The sequence below is a fragment of the Lonchura striata genome, chromosome 3, assembly GCF_046129695.1.
Source record: "Lonchura striata isolate bLonStr1 chromosome 3, bLonStr1.mat, whole genome shotgun sequence".
NCBI lineage: Eukaryota > Metazoa > Chordata > Aves > Passeriformes > Estrildidae > Lonchura > Lonchura striata.
This window is the reverse complement of record NC_134605.1, coordinates 55,362,829-55,386,619: the sequence shown is the minus strand read 5'-3', so window position 1 is coordinate 55,386,619 and position 23,791 is coordinate 55,362,829. Positions and strand designations below refer to the sequence as shown.

At 38.5% G+C, this 23,791-nt stretch overlaps 1 protein-coding gene across 2 annotated transcripts in view; it reads left to right on the top strand.

Moving 5' to 3' along the window:
* The window catches only part of SCAF8 (SR-related CTD associated factor 8), a 149,899-nt gene that overhangs the window by 59,276 nt on the left and 66,832 nt on the right, over positions 1 to 23,791 (top strand). The window lies entirely within an intron of this gene.

The window sequence follows — 23,791 nt, the reverse complement described above, 5'->3', positions numbered from 1 at the left end:
TTAGAATGCAGCTTTGAAATTACCCATCTTGTCTTACGCTAACAGCCTAGCATTGACTTGAGCTACATACCCCAAAATATTCAGTACATTTAATTTATTATTGTGGAACTATCAGTGTATGTTTATATCCATTTTACAGAAGCTTATGGAAAGCTTAGCTGGAGAATTTACAGTCTGCATTGTGAAAGGAAAAACAGACTTCAGTATTCACTTTTCCTTTTGCCGTGCACTCTCCACTTAAGGTCTTCCTGCAGCTGACACAGACTTGTTTTGTCTTCCATCTTTGTCATGTCAAAGGAGTCAGAGTTAGACATGAGAGTGTTCACATACAGATTTAACTGCACACCACCTCTGAAAATCAGTTGAATATTTAAAAATCTAAATATTTAGTTGGAGTTCTAAATCTAGCTTGCTGCGAAACATTTGGTTGGTTACAACAGATTTTTTACACTATTTGGTGTCTTATTTATTTGTTTGAAGTAAAGCAAAATAAAATATTGTCACATATATATATAAGACAAGTTCAGTCTTGTTGGTGGTTGATTTTGTTATGAGACAATTCAAGGTTCCCAGTCTTATAGAAAATTATGTGCTGGTGAACTGTGAAAGGCAAAACCTTAAGTACCCTGACACTTGGCTAGAAAAGTACCAATCACAACCTTTCATCTCAGGCTGTGAGGTAGCACAGGGAGTGCAAATATGTCCAGGCGAACTACTGTGTTTTGCCAGATGCACAAGCTTAAGAGTGAAATAATATTGAGCCATATAGACACAAGGTCCCTGCTTATCCAGGGATTAAGATTGTCTTTTCTACCTGAGCCACAACAGTGGTATTACTACAGCAGTCTTTTTATATTGAACTTTGTCACATGTTTTAATATTTATAAATAGGAGAAGTATTTAAAGTTAGTATGTTTTTCAAGGTAATAATTACTACCAAATCAGATTTGTGAACCAGGGGCTCTACTTGAAGGGAACCCAGTACAAGCAAGAAAGATGATAAAACCACTGTAGGTGCTTGTTTGAATTGTTCTGGTGCAGATTGTATCTGAAGATACTATAGGCAGGTGGCTCCTACTTCAAGGTCTCACTTGCTAGGAAAAGGCCTAAAGTTAATTCTGAAACTTTTTGTGGTTCTGACCTTCCAAAACACTCTCAGTAAGCTGATACCTCAAATACTTTACATCTGCATTTGCTTTTTCATTCCTCATGTAATCTTGACCATGCTAGGTAATAGTCAGCACAAACTTACTACATCTCATGGTCATCACTGTTCCTGAACAAGGACGTTCTTGGGTCTCCTCCTGTGCCCTTCTGACTCCTTCAAGATGCCATTGTTAGACATTTCTAAAGACATTGAAATAGGAAATTTAGTTTCTCTTCAGGCACAAAATCTCTACTGGAGTGACAAAATCCTTCCCCAATTTTTTATTTTCACCCTGATTTTTATGGCAAAAGCAATTTGAAGTGAGCATTTTAAAGCTGCTTATTATATTACAGTTTCCAGTGTCTTCAGTCTGAAAGTGAAGTTTTGATGGGTTTCAAAGGAACAGTTTCTGTGTACCCTTACTGTTCCACTATGTTTTTCCTGCCTACATGGAGCAGTGGTGTCTAGCCAGACACTGTAGACTATTTCCTCACCTTCTTAAGAGAGGAAGTCCAACGTGTCCCCAATGCAAAGAGTGCCTTCTCAGGCTGTGTGCAGCAAGAGGAGCATGCAAAAAGAATAAGCCAGCATTTCCAGGGCAGGAAATAAGCCTGCATTTCCTTATCCAGTTTTTGAACCCTTCTTTGCAACAAGCCTCTAGATTTAGGAAGATAAGAATAGCAGCTGGATGAGTTGCTCCCCTGGTTAATTATCATGTGTACTGGTTTTCAGGGACCTTACAGCAAGGTCAGCAGCTGGCTGTGCCTTTTGTGAAGGGTGGACACTTCTGCCATGTGTGTTCTGAACACTTGAAATACCAAGCAGAGCCCTGAACTCTACTGGCACCTGTGCAGTACAGAAGTTGCTAGGTCTTGTCTGTGATGTGGCAAATGCTGCCTTTCACATGTGCCTTTTTCTGTTGCTTCTTTGAGAACAACACTATTGCTTCTCCACTATTTAATTCTCCTGCATGAAATAGAGCTTGATGAATGTGAAAGTGGTGAAAGGAGTTCATACCCCCTGCTCATGGGTATGGTGAAGATCCTATACCCTGCATCAGAGTGCCATTAAACTTGTTGTTTTCTAGTGGTGAAAAATTAGCAAATTTAACAAATATTTCTTGGATCATGCTATTTCTATAAAAGATCATAGAACATATTTTTTGGCTGTACAGACTGCAGAAAATGAAATTTGAATTAGTTTCTTTTTATTCTTTTATATTTATACTTTGTATCCTGTGTACCTGTACATTGATTTTGTGTACAGTGTGCTCCTTGACAAAATGCCTTAGTATTTTATTAACTTCCTTCTCTCAAAAATTATGTTTTCTGCATTTGTTTTCGTCTGAATTTATCACAAGCTAATGGACTTAGAGGAGGATGCAAAAATGAGCAGCCAAACAGCACAGGAACTGGGAAATCTCTTCTAGTGGAACTGAGGAGTGGATTGTGGGCAAGAAGAAAACAGATCTTTGAAGCTCAATCACCTTACCTGTGGTTATTGATATAATATTTTATTCTGCATTCTAAAATGATGAACACTTTTGTAACCAAATCCATAGGCTGTAGCAAGTTGTCAAGTGTCAGAGTATCTTAGGATTTTTCTTCTGAGAGAACCTCTTTTTGTGACAATTAAACTGTATGGCAACTCCTCTCACAAGGGTGCAAAATTGAAAAATTTTCTAAGCACTTGCTGATTTTGTTACTGATGCAACAAACCTAAGATTTCATATTCCTTTCTTTAATGCTTAGGTACTGATTGAAAAAGTTTTTAGAAATGTTGGCAGTGACCAAAGGGAGATTTGGAAGAACTGTGAAACTGAAGGATTTGTGAAGCGTGTTAAGTGAATCTACTGGGATTTACGTATTTCTTTACTTGCTTATAATGTAGAATTGGTGCCTAAGTAGCTGGCTGCTGCTGAGAGTTAACAATGTTATGCTTCGGTATTTTGTTCTGCGTTTGGTAATTTCAAACATTGCAAGAGTTTTGTTTATATCAGCTTTGAAGACAGGGTCACATGTAACCCTGTCAACACTCCGGAGGAGTCTTGTAACTAAGGAGAAATTATTGCTAGCCATGATGTTGATAAAAGTTATGTTAAAGGGGTAAAAAAAATTATTTTCAATGCAAGAAATGCTGGATGCTTTGTTTACCAGAGTAGGTTGTCTTTCTTATTTTGATAGAAACTATAAGGAGAAACAACTAAGATAGCGGAGTTAAAATCTAAAAAGTTCTGCAGGTATTTAATTTTTTTAATTTTTGAAAGACATTTTGATCACTCTTTTTTTACTCTTGCATGTAGTTAGGATGTTTTTTCTTCCTTACATTTTGCTTGCACTTCATTGTATTTGTTTCCCAAGCCTGGTGACTTGCTGCTGTGAAACCAGCAGAGGGTGCCCAGCACATGCATAGAGCCCACTGTTTTGCAGCTCTGTGGAAACCAGAGGCTGCTGCCTTAAGCCCTGGACAGGTGAGGTGCTGTGTATCTTCAGTACAGTTCTCAGAGTCATTCACTGTTGTGCCTCAGTGCACCGCTTTCTGTACAATTCCTGTGTGTGCATGCTCACTGGGGTAGTTTTCACCCTCTGGTGTACCCTCTGGTGTACACTAGTTGGATTTCGTATTTCAGTTTTTTCATGTTGATTTTACTCAGTGCATTAAGAGGAGGCCAGAGGTCTAATCTTCCAATGTTGAAATGTGAAAGAAAATCCCAGAAAGCTAGAGATTTTCATGTGATAACCTTCTTCATGAGTGACACATTTCTTATTCATCTCTTTATTAAGATATTTCCTGGTTTTTCTCTGAAGTTTTAATTTCTTTTTTTTTCTCCGCATACTACAGTGAATATCTTTTCCCTCTGTTCAAGAACAATGTGATCGTAGTATTCTGTGCAGATACAGAGTATGGATTAAATTATTTTATTTACTGTGAATTAGAGGAAGTAAAGGCGAATCTGGTTTTATTTTGGGGCTTTTACAGTATAAATACCCTTTCAGTTTTTACATGGAGATGAGGCTTTCCAAACACAGATTCAATAAGCTGTTTTTAAAAAACACTGCTTAAAAATAAAACAAGCTAATAGATTTTTTTTCATTGCATCTGATAACACAAATCCTAATTTGTCCCAAACAATAGGAAAGAGACTTTTTTTTTTCAGTTTTATGTATATCAGCACAGAAAGAAACTTCTGTAAGTCCTTTTTCTCATGTTAGAATCAGTTGTGTGAAGAAGAGTGGTTTTCACATAGCAATACCCAGATTTGATCCTGTAGAAGTTAAGCTGTTAGATTGCTGCTTTAATTACCTTTATTGGGGTAGCACTGTAGGTCCAGCATGAACCTTTGGACAGGTCTCCCTGCGTGTGGAGCCAAGGGCAGCCTGTGTCATTCATAACCTCATGTTGTCTGTCTTGGATTATGTCACTCCTTTATCAATTGGCCACTGTCTTACAGAAGGCACGTCAGTAAATCTCATGTGGTCCCTTCACTTGTAAAGAGCTCCACTTCTGCATTCTTCTCACAGCAGAGAGAAGGAAAAGTCTCCCAGCTTCCAGATTTCTAGCTCAGGCTATCCAGCTCCTGGTGAGATGAAAGAGAAGCTTCATTTGAATGTTCAGTGAACAGTAACTGGAGAGGTGGCAAGTGAGATGTCTTGTGTGGAGAAACACAGCAGGCACGTTTGTAATGGGAGCATAAAGGTCGCTCTCCACAGTGTCTCCAGGGCACTAAGGAGATGGATGGGCTTTTGTAGAGTCATGCTGTTCACATGGCAGGTGAAGGAATACTTGTGGGTGTACCAAAGTAAACAATGTTGCACGTGTAAAACTAAAGACAAACTTCATTGTGTAAGTGACTGCAAAAGAAAAGGAAATATGATTAGGTCTTCAAATATTGTTTGCAAGTTATGACCGCCTATAGATTCAAAAGGGTGAGAACTGAAGATAACTAAAATTTGTTACTTTGAAAATAAGATACACAAGATGTATAATTGTCTTTATCAGAAATCAAGATTTGAATATATATTAAACTATTGCTAAACAAGTTTATGTTGATATACTATATTCTCTCATCAAAAAATATAATGGTTCTATTTAATTCTAGATCAGAATATTTAGGTGGTCATTTTAGTAAGAGTAAACCTAGCTACAGGGAGTAAAAAACAACAAAAATTGCAAATGAAAAATTAAGATTAAATACCAAATATCATAATACTCTCCTTTTTTTTTCTGATTTAAACAACTAGAAAATAGAAATTAAAATAATTTCCACTTAAACTGCTAGAAGTAATTTTAAGTTTTCATGTTTTATGCTGCCACTGTAAATACTGGACAGGTTCCCTGCCAGGTTTGCAGGCCCCTATGTCAGCCACAGCACTAGGAGGAGCATCTGTGCTGCATGTGCCCATGCTGTGGCTGCAGCTGCTCAGCAGCTGCCACCTTTGTTTGGTACTTCACTGTCCTAGTTAGTTAGAGCATGATGCTGGTAACACCAAGGTTGGGGTTTCAGTCCCTCTGTTGGCCATTTACTTTAGAGTTAGACTTAATGATCCTTGTGGGTCCCTTCCAACTCAGAATATTCTGTGAATGCATGTGAAAGTTGCTGTAACAATGAGGTGGGAAAGAACAAGGGAGTCAGTCTTCTGTGCACCTCTTTGCTGGCCAAGTTCCTGTGTGAACAAAGTACTGTCTTTCCTTGGGATCTTCTAGGGGAGGATATACTGCTGGGTGAATAGTATCTGTTTCCAGAGGTCAGCTTTATTAAAGATACTTCAAGTATCAAGAAAATAGGTTTTTTCACATGCTCATGTCATTAGGTTTGGGCCACCCACCCTGCTGTTGCTCATCCCCAAGTGGGCGTGCTTATAACAAGACAAGGTGATGTCTCCCAATGGAGTTGCTTGAAACAAAACCTCAGAGTCATTCTGCTGAGAAACAGCTCCTTGGGCAACATAGGAAACCTTGAAAAAACTGCTGCTTCTCATTTAATTTTATTTTATTTTATAGCTCTCCTAGATTTCTTTTAAGACACTCATAAAAGTCTGAGAGACTTGGGAGAAATCATAGTATCATTTGGAAGTAGTCAACAAACTTACTCGTATCCAATTCTCAACCTCCAACATGGCAAACCTTTCACTGCCTGGAAATGGGATGAGATTTTAAAAGCAGAAGCTGTGAATGTATTCTAGTAAATGTTCCTAATTTTCACTCATTTATTCTGAAATTTCATTTATTTTCATTAATTTATTCCAATTTCACTAATTTTAACTAATTTATTCTGAATATTTGTGCTTTCATGTGAAAATATGAAAGGAATTGACCACAGAAAAGGGTCTGCATTACTCAGATTTTTATGGTTATCAGGGCATTGCAGTTCCCTACTGTTGCTCCAGACATGCTCTATATCCTTAAAAAAATTTCATTATTCTAATATTTATCTTAAATATTCAATGCTGACACAGCCACAGACATTAGCTTACATTAACTCAGAGACCACTGTGGAGTTATGAGAGAATCTTTCCCTAGACTGGCAAAATGTCTACCTCACCTGTTTCCTAAATTCCTGCCAGATGTCAAATGAAGCAGTTGGTGATTTCCTGTGACATGTGGGACCATCTACTGTGCTGTCAGGAGCAGATGCTCATCCTGCTCAGCAGCTCCCTGAGAGGCTGAGGAAAGCACCCTTCAAACTGACCAGAGAGCCAAGTCCAGGTGGTCACCTCTGACTCACAATCAGTATCCATCCATACTCATTTCAAGAGAGTATAAAGTTAGTTTCAGTAATAAAAAAGTATGCTGCCCAAGCATATAAAGAGGTAGATAGGAAAATAACCTTGTGGTAGAATTTAGTAACAGTTAAGTATTTACAGTTTGATTAGATTCTCCTCTAGTAAAGATAAATTCAAAAGTATTATATAATTCCAGGTCAATTTAGGAATACTTCTGACCAGTTCCTGACTGGAATTCATATTATGCTACTATTACAGAGCAGATAGCATGTTTTTTTTCATTTTGTCTCCTGTGTAAGTGGATGAGATGGATTCCACTTTAGTAGCTATTGATTGCACATTTGCTTTGTGCATCTAAGGTCTCAATAGTGACCACCTAAAAGCAATAATTAAACATACTTGAATGTGGTATGTAATTTAAACCTTTCCTGCCTTCTTTTCTACCCTTTTATTTCATCCTTGACAGCCTTCAGGATCAAAACACATTTGAAGAGGTTGAAGGGCAACACTGCCAAAAAGAGAAAGTGTAAAAATAATCCACTGGAATCTGTCTGTTGGAAATATGATCAGATCCTGAGATGAGCACAGTGGGTCAGAGTATGATGCTAATTACACCAGTGTCATGATCCAATAGCCTTGTACGGGCTATTGATGTAACAGTTGGACTCACTGATCCTTGTGGGTCCCTTCACAGCTCTGATAATCTCTGTGAAGCTGTGAGAGCTCTCCTTTACACACTCAGCAGTGCTTTAATTGCTACAATTATAAATACTTTTGATTTTTCATCAATACTTTGAAAAGTGCATTGAATTTCTTCCCTCGTTGATTTACCTTTCTTTTTTATTATTATTCTGAAATTTAAAAATCTAGATAGTAATCCATCAAAGCACACAAAATATGGTTAGTCTGTTTAGAATAATCAGATATGCTTACAGTTAAAGCACACATGGAAGCATCATTGCCTTAGTGCCTAAAGGAACAAATAAGGCAAAAATGGAGAAACAGAAAATAATATAACACTTGTGTAAACTTGACCATTTGCTTACTTGATTGTAAGCACAACTGATAAAGCAGTAACAAGTTTTAAAGTCTAATATGTTAAAACACACCTTTAGTTTGTCCTTTTGTTCTATTTATATTTCTGTTTCCTAGTTTCTTAATTTCATGACATTGTGGTACAAGGTAAATGAGCTTGTGAGATTTCTATTTTTTCTAATTAAACCATTTTTTTTTATTCTGGAATGTGAAATGTTATTCACATATTTTTAAAAAAGTGACATTTCTTGAAACTTGGCTGATTTATCAAATTTTATATTAAAAGTTAAGAGAAATATTACGCAGAAACTACCCTTCCACCAGCAAGCTCTTACTTGATGGCAGTAATTACCTTTCGTGAATTTCAAAATAATTCACGTAAAGGAGTTTAATTCTCTGAAATACTCTGTGTGATAACTTTCACAAATAATTTATTGAGATTCTCCTTCTTCCCATCTGCTTTCAGTGGCACTTCACATTTTTGAGAGAAGCAGACAAGACATTTTTCATTAGCACTGTGAGATATGATACATTCTCTGGCTTTTAATTAGGTTTTCAAGAAGCAAGTGTGTTTCCCAGGGCACAAGATTTTAACTGAGACTGATTTTAGTGAAATTTTTCTGATTATTAAACCATATTTTAATAACTACGAATAAGTGTCCATAAGCCCAGATATAAATAAATGTCTTGTTACCAAGACCCTTGACATTTCAATTACAGTCTTCCAGATATCTGACTGCTTTTTAGTGCAGTATGATATTTAGCTTGACTCTTTTTCAACAGACTAAAATTTACAGCACTATTAAGTCCCTATTGGACAGTCAGGATATAGATGTAAATAGCTATGCATCTTTGTCTCCTTATCTGCTTTTATTTTATATGAACATCGAAAATGTATTATTAAATTACTTGCACTGTTTAAACATAAGGCTCAAACAAAAATACATTTTGTATGGAAATTGCCATACAAAATAAAAATCTCTTATGGTTGCATTCAAAAATCGATGTGTCATCACATTAAAAGAAGTCTTCTCTCCCATAATAGATTATTTTTTTGTTTTGCAGGAAGTGAGTGACAGTTTGTTTGTGAAAAATCTTTTTTTTTCATCACAGGAAACATAGGTTTCGAACTTTTTTGGGTCTCTCTAGTTTATAACTGTATAACTGTGGAAAGTAATCGATTACAAGACACAGCAATCTGGCCTTCAGTCCTAAAAGTAAAATAACAATTTTAGTCTAAGAAGTTACCCAAGTCCATCCCTTCCCTTCCTTTGAGGCATCTGTTCATCCTGAGTGTGATACAGTGCACTGCATAAAAGCACAAGTTCTCAAAGACACAAATATTGTTCCCCAGCAGGTGGGTGTAAATCCTAATGGAATTGCACCTGGAAAGTAAAGTACATTTTAAATCAAAACATGTGATGGTTCTTGGTAATTGTGCTGAAATCAGCCTACCTGGGATTAGATTAACACAGAATAAGCACTCTGTGGGTGCTTATAAATATGCACTTCCATAGTCTTTCATGTTGGATTATCCTGTCTCTTCCTACTCAGTGTAATATCTCTTATGTTCGAGCTTCCCGTTTTCTAGAACTGCCCAGCTCTTGCCCACACCATCACCTTATTTCTTAAGATACTTCAGCCGGGACTTAACTTTGTGGCCAAAGATTTTGACATGGCACAGTTAAGTACAATACTGAAAAAGGCTGTATTCTTTTGGAATCATGGTCAGTTGTAAAAATGTGCTATCTTATCCTTCAAGCTCTCATGCTAGGATGTTTGTAAGATAAACCAATAAAGTCAAACAAAGTATGGAATTTTATGGTGACAATTATTGTTCCTGCAGATTGTCTGTAAATACCTTCTTTCATCTTGCTTGTTTTGTGGAGATCAGAGGAAAGTGTCATATTAACTTCCATAAACCTTGATCTCTCATTGCAGCTTTTTCTCCTTCTTACTGTATCTAATCACCTGAGCATTTTGACTAGCATGCTCCTGTTTCCATGCTATGCATTCCTTGTTCCAGATGAGAAGTGTCCTTGCCTTATTACTTGTTGGAGAGGATCTGGAGCTCTCATACAAACACATCAATGGTACAATTTCAGAAAAGTCAGAGGAATCAGGAATTTTTATCTCTGTTAAAATCCTGTCTTATATAAATGACTAATTTTTAGGAATATGATCCATTATGTTAATTATAGTTTAATAAAAGTTGGATTGAGTGCTCTGAAGTAAAGCTCTCATGTGACTTACTGTAGGCTTTATGTGATAGTGGACAAATTGCTTTATGTCTCAGCATTTTGGTTTTGTTTTGTTTTTTTTTTTTTTTTTATAAAGGGATGATGACAGAATTTGCTTGCCTTTTTTTCTTTTTTTTCCAATTCTTTGTTTTACTTGCTTTGAGTGTGACCTATTAACTGAAGAATATTCTTGCCTGTATGTGACAGGTTTCATAATGGAAGTGCTAGGAATAGATTTGGGCCCTGCTGCTACTGCTGGTAATGGGAAATTTTGTGACACCTTTTCCTTTAACAACCTGTCTGCTTTCAGGGAAGATTTTGACTGAACTATTTAACAAAGACAAGGATGCTTTCATGTAATTAGGAAGTTACTGACAATTCTTCTGTCCATGGAGGCTCACAATTATTTTCTGTATCCTCAGTCCCTAGTTGTCATAGTTTCTTCAGAGTCTATGCTGCCATAAATGTTTGTAATAATTGTTCAGCATGCAAGAACTTAAAGATGGCATGATGCATAGCAGAAAGAGGAATATCTAATACATCCATAGCACTTAGCTGGTGATGCCATTCCATGGCAAGACCGAAGTAGATGCCCAATAGGGCAATCTTATAAAATGAAGGAAAGCAAGTATTTTCTGAAAATTGATGATATCTCACTTAGTTACACCATCTGATAGAGAAGATTTATTTTACTTTAAAAGTCATTCTTACCCATGCAAATATGGTTTGCAGGGGCTCTTGAGTGACTGTGGAATCAAAGGAAGAAAGTGCTTCTTCCCACCCCCTCCCCTCCTCCTGAAGCAGTTAGAGGTGCAAGCATCTATTAAATTTAAATTAATTTCAAAGGGCATTGGGCAATGAAACATTAATGCTCCCTCAGTACATTTGATAAATAAAAAGGGAGTAATCAGGATGTTGCATTGCAAACATTTCTATGTTACTATTGTACTATTTATTTTACTTCTTTTTTCCTTACAAGAGACCATTAAAAATTAAAATCTGTGTGTCTATAAATTGCACAGTCTCATTAGTTGTCTACATTTATAATTAAAAGCTAGTGTAATATGCAACAATTTTGACATTGTACCAGGAATATCATGTAAATCATCATTAAAAATGGTTGAAGCATGACCTTTACCCGAGGAAGTTTTTCAGAAAGCTATGAGGCTTAGCAGGAAAGTAGAAAGAGCAACTGAGTAATTGATAGGATCTGTTTCATCCCATTTGTCAATGATTTTGATTTTGCCAGGACAGTATTTATGGTATGTATTGTCATGTAAGAAGGAATTTCCAATATACACAGTACATTATCCAGTCTTTACATGTGATTGAGCCTAAGAACAGACCTTTGGCTATGTTTGCCTTGCTCTCCATTTTATTATTGTAACAGAGAGTAGTTGGTTTTTATAGATAATTTTGTTAAAGGTTAAGAGAAGAGAAGTGGAAATGTTTTGCTCTGCACTCTGTGCTCATTGTAGTTTGGAAAATGGATTTTCTCCATTAGAAGGAGCATCTTCAAGCAAAGGCAGAGCACCTTTTCCAGGGTTGTTGTCAGGCACAGGGTGTTGGACTGTAGTACAGGGAAAATCCCATGGAGGGGCCTGGCAGCACAGCAGTGTGCAAAACCCAGCACACCCAAACTGCTCCTGCTTGCCATGCAGCCTCTCCCTCTGTGAGTCAATGAGTCCCACTTGCCAGTTTACATGAGGATTTTGTTTTTGAAAATTCCAGTTAATGTAAATTAAATTCTATGCTTCTTAACAAAAAAAAAAAAAAAAAAAAGACCTGTTGAGAATCCAGTAGTGTACAGTGAAGCCACTTAAGGGTCTGTACACTCAGGCTTGCCTTTCTGTGAGGGATAGGACCTTTCACAATCTTTCTCCCTAATTTCTACTTCTCAACTCTTCTAAAAGCAGCAAAACTGGCAGGCCTCACTCCAGATGTTCCCACAATGTAGCCTGTCTTTCCCTCTCGCTGTCATACTGGGGTTTCTGATCCTATTTTCTCAACCAGCTGGAAACAGCAGTCCTGTTGGTGGCTGGGACAGTTGGCCCCTGCAATGCAGTGGCCTTGCACAGCTTGTCTTCCCTGGCAGAGATTTGGTGACTGCCAGCTGCCCCCATGGTGGGAATCTCTGGTGCAAGTTCTTGGTGTGTCACCCCTTTTCCTCTGCATGCCATCTGCCTTCTCTAGGTACAGCCTTGGTGACCAGCCTGGTCCCTGCCAGGCATCACTGCAGCCTCAGCCCTGCCTACTGCTTTTAGAGCCTGTTCAGCTCAATCGAACACATTCACTAACTCATTCCAGCAGTGGCCCCACAGCAGGGTATACCTGAATCCTCTAGATAAACCACTCCTGTGATAATACTCCTGTAATCCACTGGAAAGGGCTATGGACAGCAAAGATGGGGTAAAGATATGAGTGAGCATGAGCACCTTAAACAAGTAGAAGAGCATCCAGCGGTGACTGAGTGGGTGCTCTCTGCTACTTCCAGCCAATTGAATTAACCAGTTAAATGGATTTGAGAGATTTATTCCTTGTCCTACAGGCTCCATCCTTCCTGGCAAGCATCTTGAAACAAATGGCAGTTGCTTGCATCATAGCATTCATTCTCTGTGATGGAAAGCTCTGATCTGTGCCTGGTTTCTGTGGCTGAGCATGAGGCTGGACAGGTTCTCACACGGGATCATCTGGGCTGTTTGCCTGCTTTCAGGGAGAACCAAGCACACTCCTCATCTCCACATGGATTTGTCTCAGCCACTGCTATTGCTTCTTGTGACACCACTACATGCAATGTAGATAACCTGCTGCCTGGCTGACTGGCCTTGTGTTAGAAAGCTTTTCTCCACAACTGCACACTAAGTCTTGTCTTCTGCATGATGAACATGGAGAACAATTAGTTATCATTCTCTTCTAATAACAAACCTTTACATATTTTAAATATGTTATCATGTCTTCCCTTAGTCTTCGCTCTTTCTAGACAAAACAATCTATTTCTTTCAACCTTCCATTCTTCTACATCTGTTATCAATCCAGGCTTTTACCTGGATTGCCTCCAACTGTCTCTTTCCTTCAACAGCCCAGTAGGCAGAGCTGGATATAGTAATGCAGTCAGGGCCTTGCCTCTGGTGATAGGGGAAAAATAATTATTTGATTTACTTACAGTATTACTTATATTGCTTACAGTATTACTTATATATCAGGCTCCCTTTTTCTTCAGGTAGATAGATAGCATCCTGACTTAGGGTTTGCACTGTAACTCCCTTCAGATCTTTCTATGGTAATTTGCCATTCTCCTTGTGGATCTAATGCATTAATTTCAGAACATTTATCAAAATGTTATTTAGTTATAGCTCAAATGTTATTCAGTTATTATCAAAGTTATGATGAGTTCTAATCCAATCTTGTAAACTGCTTGCAACCTCACCCAGTTTAATATATCATATCAGATGCTACAAATTTCCTTTATCACCAAAGTGTGAGATTGTCAAATATAAAAGCCATCATATTTACAATTAGCTTGTTTTGAGAAACCTCATGGAAGACCTTTTTATAATTGATAAAAAGCAGAAGTTATGTAATAGGCATGGAGTCAGACTTTTCTCTGCCTGTTACTGTCACAGCATATGATGACCTGAGGTTACTGACAATTCAGCTACCAAAGGTAATGCTCAGGTGCTAAATTGATTTCTGCTGAGCTGCAGGTGATGGCAGCAGTATTCTCACTGGCAAAGTTTATTTTAAACTTGTAAGGTTGTTCAGTGCTGCATTTATTTTTCTAACACTATTGCAGGATTTTTCTTACATTTCTCTTTCTTTTCTCTGCATGTTTGCATGGTGAATTCTTTGGTGTTCTCCCAGCATGTGTACTTACTGATACCTCTTAAATTACTCCTTTGGGGCTCTAAGGTAATTAATTATCTCCTGGTATAGCACACTGCTCACTTACTGTGCACTGGGTTAATTTGCTGCTGTGCTTTAGTGCTGCCCTTCTGCAAACTAGTCCTCTCCTTTGAACTCTTTCCCCCTCTGGATTGCCTTTGCCTGGGGTTGTCCTTGATTAGTCTCTGAAGCTGGCTGTGGCTGCATTCCCTGTGCTTCTCTAGCACTGGTCTGCTCTTTCCTTCCTAGGAACGATGAAATTTCCATTTTATAATAACTTTGATTTTATTTCCTTTTCATCACTAAATTCTAAAAAGTTCTACAAAACTAAAGTTAAAACTAGAACAGCCTCCCATGTCTTTTATGGCCTGCCAAATTACTTCTTCAGCAAATACTTGAGTATCATTTTCTCCAAGAGAAGTAAGAGGTGTTTAATACCAAACTTCGTCCATATTCTAATTTTGAAAGTCTTCTAAGTTTTTGTATGCTTCCACGGAGTTCTTTCATCCAGAAAGCCAACAGAAGACTGTTTCAAAGGTTGTCTTCATTTCTTTAAGTAACCAGGGGAATACTTTTATGACCTACAATCTAATCCTTTCTACAAATCAATTGCAGCTGAAAAACACAGCTTGACCTCAGAAGCCAAATACTATTTTAAAACATATTCTGCAACCTTTAAAATACATCTGGGAAATACTTCCTGAAGAAACTACAGGGAATTCTGTGCCTCATCAATATAGTGGCAACCACAAAGTGCTTAGATAGAACCAGCTGTTATATCGTGTGTGCGTGTGTGTGTGTATATATATATATATATATATGTACACACATATATCACACTACCCTTGGGACAGGTTGTCAACATGCAGAATAATACATATAATCTCTCCTGAGCAGTGAACAAATCAGAGCTAAGACTGGCAGAAACTTCTACAACCTATATAAATATTAAAAAAAGAGATGAAAAAGATACATCTTATATTGGTATATCACACAGTGAGAGGATTGGTCTCAGAGTGAAGACTTTATGGTTATTCTGTCTCTTATGGGGAAGATTGAAATCCTGTATCTGCAGCCCTTTTTTCCTTTAGGGAATGATCTCTGTGGTACAGCTATTTGAGTATGTTTCTTATTTCCTTTGTTTGAAATATATTCTGTAATAGTTATTTCAGACCTCTGCAAATGGATGACAAATAGCCACATTTTAGTTAAACCAGAATGTTTTTTAAAACCATTTCTTACCCTGCTTTCAGTGCTATTTTAGTAGCTCTGTGGGTAACAACAGCATATTTATTTCTTTGGAAGTTCCAAATACTAGAAATACTTTAGGGGAGTAATTCTGGATTCAGTTTGTATTCATACAGATAGGTTATATATCATGGGTGTTATATAATGCCTGTAATTTAAGAGTCCATAATGAAAACAAGACATTTATTATATTCTGAGACATTTCCAGGGAGTGAATAACTATGATTAACTGAATAGGCCATTAGCTACCACTATTATGGCTCAAATGCAGCTGAAATAGCATTTATTTGGTGGAAAAAAATATTTGGCAGCACTGCACTTGCAAAAAAAAGCCCAAAACTTTACATTTGGAAAGTCCTCTGCATTCCTAGGAATTTCCAAAGAAATGGTATTTAAAGGCCCCAGACTCAATTTTCCTAGGCTTTAACTGTACAAGAAATATACTAAGTATATAATTTAGGTGAATATTGCATTTTTACCAACATAATGCGTCTCATACAAACATATGTAAGAATTCAATAATCAAAGTAGCTGTGGGCTTGAAGTTTTCTATGGATTGATTAAGCCTTCTCACTCAATTATCTCCATTTTATTGTGCACATTTACTTCTGGTCAGATGCATTTGTTCTCTGCAGTACATACCTTTTCACAAATATTTGGATCACTGAGGAAATACGTTCTGAAATTAGAGAAAAAATACATACCTCTTCATTTTAGCAGAATTACTAATGAAATAATGATAACAATATTTTTCTGTTTGTGATATGAGCCTGAGAGTCCAACCTAACAGATACTATGTTACTTACAATATTTTACTTATGTTTTTTTTAATGCTGTCTTGGTATTGAAATGGATTGTTCTTTTTTGCATATCTTAGAACTTCCATTGCAATGGCTACTGAAAGCTTTGCTTACAGTAAAAGCATTTTCCTTTGTGATGAATTTTTGTTCAAAACAAGAAACAGAGTATTTCTTCAAGGTAGCATTAAGGATCTTTAATATTAGATTTAATATTATTGGCAGTTGAATCTGATCCAAAACCAAAGATCATCTGAATTTTCTCTATCTTCTCTGTCTCAAACAACTTGCTAATGTATTTCATTATTTCTAGAATGTCGGGTCTCTTCAGAAATGCTGGTGGTAGTTACAGTAAGAAGATATTATAGTAATTTGCAAGAATATTTCTGGTTTAAATCCTTTGGTGAACAGGAATTTTATGAATTTAACTGTGTTGCTCTCTGGAGATCCTTGGCATGCAGAACAGGCTGCATTCCCCAGCTGACTGATTCTGATGGATAACTTTCTGTGGATTGGGTGGTCTGTGGTGGAGCTGAGGAACAGACTCTAGCTCTTGCGATTGTCTTTTTTTAGAAAAAAATACTGTCTTTTCACAACTGAAGTTGAATTTTTTTCCCCATTTCTTGGAAGGAACAGTGTCTTTTGACAATTATACACTTGAAAAAACAAAACATTTTGAAGGGCCTAATATTGAATGCCTGATAACTGGAACTTCACAAGATTTTAGAAGCAGACATTTGCAAAAGAGATAATTTTAAAAGCAGACATATCAAGAGAATGTAACTATCAGTGTTTAAAACCAGATCAGTCTTTGTCAGAACTAAGGGAGAATAATGGTGATGGAAATGTTTCTTGATATGGAGAGTTCATAAACAAAAGATGGGATCAGGAGCTGGTAAAATAATAAGTTCTTGCTGATTGTGTTAATTATTTATACAGAGTTATTCCCATTGTTTTTTTTGCTAAGAGGCACATTACAATTTTTTTTTTTAAAGAGACAGATTTAAGCACACCAAAAAGCCTAAAATGTAATATGAGAGAAAGTTTAAAAAATAACAGTTATCCAGTTAACCTGCCAGGATGGACTTAATAGTAGTAAGTTATTGGGAGACCATAGCTGGCATCATAGCAGCCTGTAGTCATCAACAGGTGAAGAGCCTTGGCAGTGCTCTGGAGCTCTATCCCATAATGATTATCTGAGGTATTTTTAATATGTTCTGGCATTTGATTGGAATAACTGAAATGAATGAGAAGTAACACCAATGTAGATTGAGTCAATGTTTTTGGAATTTGCAGAGACAGCTGACTAGAAAATGGAGTTAATGATCTGAAACAAAATGACCTACAGGAAGATTATCTTCTGCTTATTTAATGCTGGAGTGATCTACTGTCAAGACATACACATTTATAGAATAACAAGAGTATGGAAGTAAGAGGCATTCTGTTTATATAATCTATAAATTTTAATATTGCCAAAATATTTTTAGTTCCAGGCCCAACAAGACAGAACCAGACTAGAATCACTGACTTTGTGATCAATAGCAGCTGAGGTCACAGAGAAACCACAAGTAATGACAAATCCTAACTGGGACCTAAAATAAGATTATTTAACTCCTTAATTAAAGCTAAATATGAATAATTGCATTTAAATGTAGACTGATATTTTAAAGCAATTTTTAGGATCTTTAAAGAAGTTCCATGTTGTAAGGTTCACCTTTTCTGGTTATCCATGCATTTCTAATTCACCAGGGATGTAATTCTCATACTGTGGCAATTTGAAACAGGGCTTCCACTACAAAATGAGAACTGTGAAGGGCATGTGGGGAAGCAGGCTAATGGTCTCCAGTACATGGCTAAGACCAGGCAGAAAATACAATTGTTAGACAGCAGAGTGCACAGAGGAAACACATTCATTCTGCAGATTGACAAAACCCTAGCAGATGTGTGGGTACCTTTCATCCAAAGGGGATGCTGCAAGATCAGAATAAAATTTAGTAGTACAAATATGAAGTTGAGTGTTCAATGAAGTTAAGTTTCTACAATTCCTTCTTGGAGACAGCAAAACAAGTGAGAATAAAAAAGTATGTTTATTAATTATGATATATTTCTGAGCTATTGGTGCAGTTGCATGAAAAAAAAAAGGTGAAATGCAATCTTAGGACATATCAAGCAAGGTGACTCAGCAGAAAAAGTGAAGTTAGCAGTGTCTTAATCATAAAATCACTTAGGTTGGAAAAAGGCCTTTAAGTTCATCAAGTCCTACCATTAACCCAGCTTTGCCAAGTCCACCACTAACTACATCCCTAAGGACCACTTCTACATGTCTTTTAAATACCTACAGGGATGAGGATTCAAACACTTCACTGGGAAGGTAATTCCAATGCTTGACAACCTGTTCATAAAGAAAATTTTCCTAAGATCTAATCTAAATCTTCCCTGGTACAACTTGACCTTTTTCCTTTTCTCCTGTTGCTTGTTACTTGGGAGCAGAGGCTCATCCCACCTGGCTACAGCCTCCTTCCAAGGAGTTAAAAAGAGTGATGACGTCTCCTCTGGGCCTACTTTTCTCCAGGCTAAACACCCCCAGCTCCTCCAGCCACTCCTCACAGGACTTGTGCTCCAGACCCTTCACCCAGCTCTGTTGCCCTTCTCTGGACATGCTCCAGCACCTCAGTGTATTTCTTATATTGAGGGACCCAAAACTGAACACAGAACTTGAGGTGTGGCCTCACCAGTGCTGAGAACAGCGGGACAATCCCTGCCCTGGTCCTGCTGGCCACACCATTGCTGATCCAGGCCAGGATGCCATTGGCCTTCTCGGCCACCTGGGCACAGCTGGCTCATGCTCAGCTGCTGTTGACCAGCACCCCCAGGTCCTTTTCTGCCAGGCCACTTGCCAGCCCCTCTTCCCCAGCCTGTAGCCCTGCATGGGGCTGTTGTGACGCCCCAAGACCTGGCACTTGGCTTTGTTGGACCTCGTACCACTGGCCTCAGCCCACTGGTCCAGCCTGTGGGACCATCCTTCTGTAGAGCCTTCCTGCCCTCTAGCAGATCAACATTCCCACCAAGCCTGGTGTCATCTACAAACTAACTAAGGATGTGTTGATGTCCTCCTCCAGAACATCAGTAAAAGTATTTAACAGGACTGGCTCAAACACTGAGTCCTGGGGAATCCCACTTGTGACTGGCCACCAGCTGGATGAACTCCATTCACAACCACTCTGGGCCCAGCCCTTCAGCCGGTTTTTAACCCAGTGAACGGTGGAGGAACGCCTGTCCAAGCTAGGAGCAGCCAGTTTCTCTAGGAGAGTGCTGTGGGAAATGTTGTCAGAATCCAGGTAGACAACAAGCACAGACCTTTCCTCATCCACTAAGCAGGCCATCTTGCCATGGAAGGAGACCAAATTGATCAAGCAAGACCTGCCTTTCATAAAGCCACAGTGTCTAAGTCTAATCCCCTGGATGTCCTGTACATCGTATATGGCATGTACAGGTACTCCAGATGACCTGGTCCATGATCTGCCCTGCGACCAAGGTCAGGCTGACAAGCCTCTAGGTCCCTGGATTCTCCTTTCAATCTTTCTCATAGATGGGCATCACATTTGCCAACTTCGGGTCATCTGGGACCTCACTGGTAAACCAGGACTAGTGATAAATGATGGGAAGTGGCTTGTTGAGCATTTCTGCCTGCACTTCCAGTATCCTTGAATAGATCCCATCCTGCCCATAGACTTGTGTCTGTCTAAGGGGTGTAACAATTTCCCCTTAAAGAGGCTTCAATCTGCTCCCTATCCCTGTCTTGCAGCTCAGGAGTCTAGGTACCCTGAGAACCATTGGTCCTTCTATTAAAGACTGAGGCAAAGATATGAAGTACCTCAGCCTTTTCCTCATACTTTGTGGCTGTATTTCACGCCAAATCCAGAAAAAGATGGAGTTTCTCCTTAAGAAGCATTTTTATTGTCTTTTATAGCTGTAGCCAGATTAAGTTCTAGTTGGGTTTGGGCCCTTCTAATTTTCTGTCCACATAACCTCACAAGATCCCTGTAGTGATCTGGAATTCTCTGCTACATCTTCTAAGGATTATAGACTTTTCATCTTCTCCTGAATGTCAGCTGAAGCTCTCTGTTCAGCCAAGCCTGTCTTCTTTCCTGACAGCTTATCTTTTGACATGTGGGAATGGCCTGCTCCTGCACCTTTAAGGTGTTTTCTTTTGAAGAATGTCCAGCCTTCCTGGATTCCTTTGCCCTTCACAACTGCCTTCCAAGGGAATCTGTCAGCCATTCTCCTAAACAGAACTTTGTAGGATAAAATCTCATCACTCATTTTCCAGCAAGATTAAATCAAAAAGTGGAAGACACTGAGAAGCAAGCTAGGGAAAGAACTGGAAAGCCAAGAGGCAAGAGGATGCTAACAGATGTTGACTTAACACAATAAAAGGAAATTTAGGAAAGAGATTATGAATATAGTCTCTCTAACCATCTCCAAGAAGTGCATACACAAAAAAGGAGAAATTATCCTTATTGTAAACACAAACCTCAGGGTTATAAATTGATCATGAAAATGCAAGCTTCAAATTAGGGAAAAAAAAAATTCTAGTCATCAGAGCAATGAACTTCAGGAACAGTAAGTAAAAAGATGTTTAAAAAAATTAGGATAGAGCTTGGCCAGTTAATGCAGTTAATGGAAAGGAATGGGAGAGGCCTGCATGCTAAGACCTTTCAAAGTAGTACCCCTACTTTGTACCCCTCCTGTTCCACATAGTAAAGGGCTGTGGACTGTTTTGCATGCTCCAGAGTTTGCTGTCAGGGACCAGAAGCTCATGGGTATTCAGTAAAAAAAAAAAAAAATAAGACATTTCAGCTGTGAGAGGAAAGAAAAATCCTGGGGCTTTGGTTTGTCTCAGGATTGCCACAAGCCATCAGTGTGTCACAGCCCTGACAAACACCCAGAGAGGTGTAAGAGCTTCCAGTCCATTTCAGGGTAGGGTTACTGATTTGGGCTTCAGCTCACTTCCTCCATGCTGCTAGAAGCCTAGCCAGGAGTTACTGCTTTGAGAATAGTACAGGGAGCTGCTATGTCCTGCTGGCATACAATTTATTAGCCAATTGCAGATGATACTCAGTGATTGTGCAATGGCTTTTTATTTGTTTTGTCCCAATGTGCCCATTTACAGGAACAGAACTCAGCCCCATAAGTGGGAGGCAGAGACATGCAACCCACCCAGCAACATCTTGGGTGAAAGAGGCACTGGTGCCAAGTGCTCCCTTCCCAGTGGCTCACACCAGGGCAGAACAGCACTTTGGGACAAATTCTGTTCTCTGAGACCCTGACAGCAAACAGCCCCCTGAATCAGTCACAGGCACCTGCAGGCTGACCCAGCTCCTGCAAGCTGAAGAGGTCCAGGTTATTTTAAGGCTTCTGCAGGATTGATGCAGCACGGCTGCAGTCACACTGTTGGCTCCCAGCTCTCCCACAGAACCTGTGCCTATTGTGGGGATGCTCTCACCATGCCTGCCGGCTCTCAGCACCCAGAGCTTGTCCTCACAGCTTCACAGCCTCAGTGCATACCAAAAGGGTTGGCTTGAAGTGCTCCTGCTGTGTTTATGGATGTGCCTTTGCCTTGAAGCAAACCAGAAGCATTCCTGCAGTCGAGCTCAGCTGTGGAGAGATTAAGGCTGTTCTTCATTAACACCTTGAAGTGCTGTTTGCAGTTTCCAGCTCGAACCATCTGCCATTCTGTAGCCACACCAATGAACACTGGCTTGAATGTTGATGAAGTGTTCTAGCAAGTATGTCAAGAGTTGACTGATCAAGTTTCAGTCATGTAAGTGTGTAGGCATATCCCCAAACAAACTTAAATCTTTCTCTCCATCATGGAAAGGCAGAGCAGGATATTTGCGTCAACCAGCAAAGCTGGAAGACAGTATATTTGGATGTTTCGTGTCACCCAAATGCCAAATATTCAAAAATTGTGCCTTCCAAGATTATGAGACTGGCTTTAAAATAATATTCTTAAAATAAAGCCTCTAGAAATCCCTTTTATCTTCTTCTTTTCTCAGATTCTTCTGAGCCTATCAGCACCTAAAAATCACGTTTTTCACCTTTTCATCTATGAGCATAGAAAAATGTACTAAAATACGAAAACTATTAATGCAGAGACACCTCTCTTTAGAAGGAGAAGCTTTACAGAAAAACATCACATCATGGAGCTCATGAGACACTCTCTGGAGCTGATAAAACTGGCTAAGTATTTAATAAAGCCAGGGACTGAGATGGCCAAAGTTTGCACAGCTGTAAGCATGATATAGTTCAGATTACAAAATTCTTGCTGACAGAAGATACATATGGAGTGAAAAACTCCAGGTATAGATTACCTGAAAGGAAGGGAAGTAAAAACATCAGAGGGGGCTACAGTTGTTGTCTTGTGCAGTGCAGTGCAAGCATCTTCAGTCACACACCAAGGAAACAGCTTCCAGGCTGTGAAATTCTTCCTTCAGCCCAGAACTCACCCACTCCCATAAAAAGTTACTTGATGCCAGACTGTATTTTAGAGGACTGGAAACTGGATTATCACTTGGTATCCTAATCAGGTTTTACATACTGAATGCAATGTGCCACTGGACTGTTAATTTCTAACTGATACCACATGCACCACCAAATTCAGTGCAGAAAAGCTTTGAAAGTCCTTCAGATTAAGTTATGTTACATAGGATTTTTTTCCAATGGCTTTAAATTGTTTTAAATTATACACTGCTTGTGTTTAAAGTATACACTACTTTTTTAAACAGTTTCATGTAGTTGTTAAACTAGCAGATTCTTGTTAATTTTAAAATACACTTTTAAATAAATTCTCTAAAGGTTTAGATACTTTATTATCCATTGTAATTAAGTATAGTTTAAATTTAGCACATTGTAACTTCCCTTTAGTCTTATATCCCCAATAACTTGATGATATCAGGACTCTTAGTTATATCCTAATACTTAATATTTGCCCTTTAATTTGGTTAAAAATGAAGTATAAAAATCTTCTTGTATACAAGTACAGAAATAATATAACAGTTAAAATATTGAACATTACTGCAATTTCTTCCCCCAAGACTCCTTAGGCTGAGTCACAGAAAACACTGATAATTTTCAAGTTTCCTACTGCTTCTTCATAAATGACAGTACAATATATACAAAACATATGACATTCCAAATGTTATTGTTATCTTGATAGAGGCTTCTCTACCATCAGGAGCAAGGGCATCATAATTTAATTCAAATATTGCAATGATCAGCATTCCCATAGTGTAAAGCTTAAGACATCTGACCTCAAGGAACAAACAGATTGAGGTATGTCATTATCAGTTATCTAGTCTTTACCCACAAACTTTCACTGAAATTTAAAGTCAGTTAAATTATGTGAGTTTTATGCTGCTTGCTAAAAGGAAGAAGTTTTGCACTTTCTATTAATCTCTATTTGATAACCTGTAGTCTTAATTACGCTGTGTTACTAATTTTCCCCCTGTCAGCCAACACACAAACGTTGCACTATTTAAAAACAGACTCCTGCTTCTCCTTTTGAAAAGAAGGCGTGGGACTCGTCTCACTTTACTCTTGCAGTACACCCACGCTGCAAAGCTGACTGCTGTGTCTCTGTAGCACAGAGTGAGCGCTGTGCAGTGCGAGTCACACCCACACACCTCTCATGGCTGCTCCTGCCACTTGTGTTAGGCA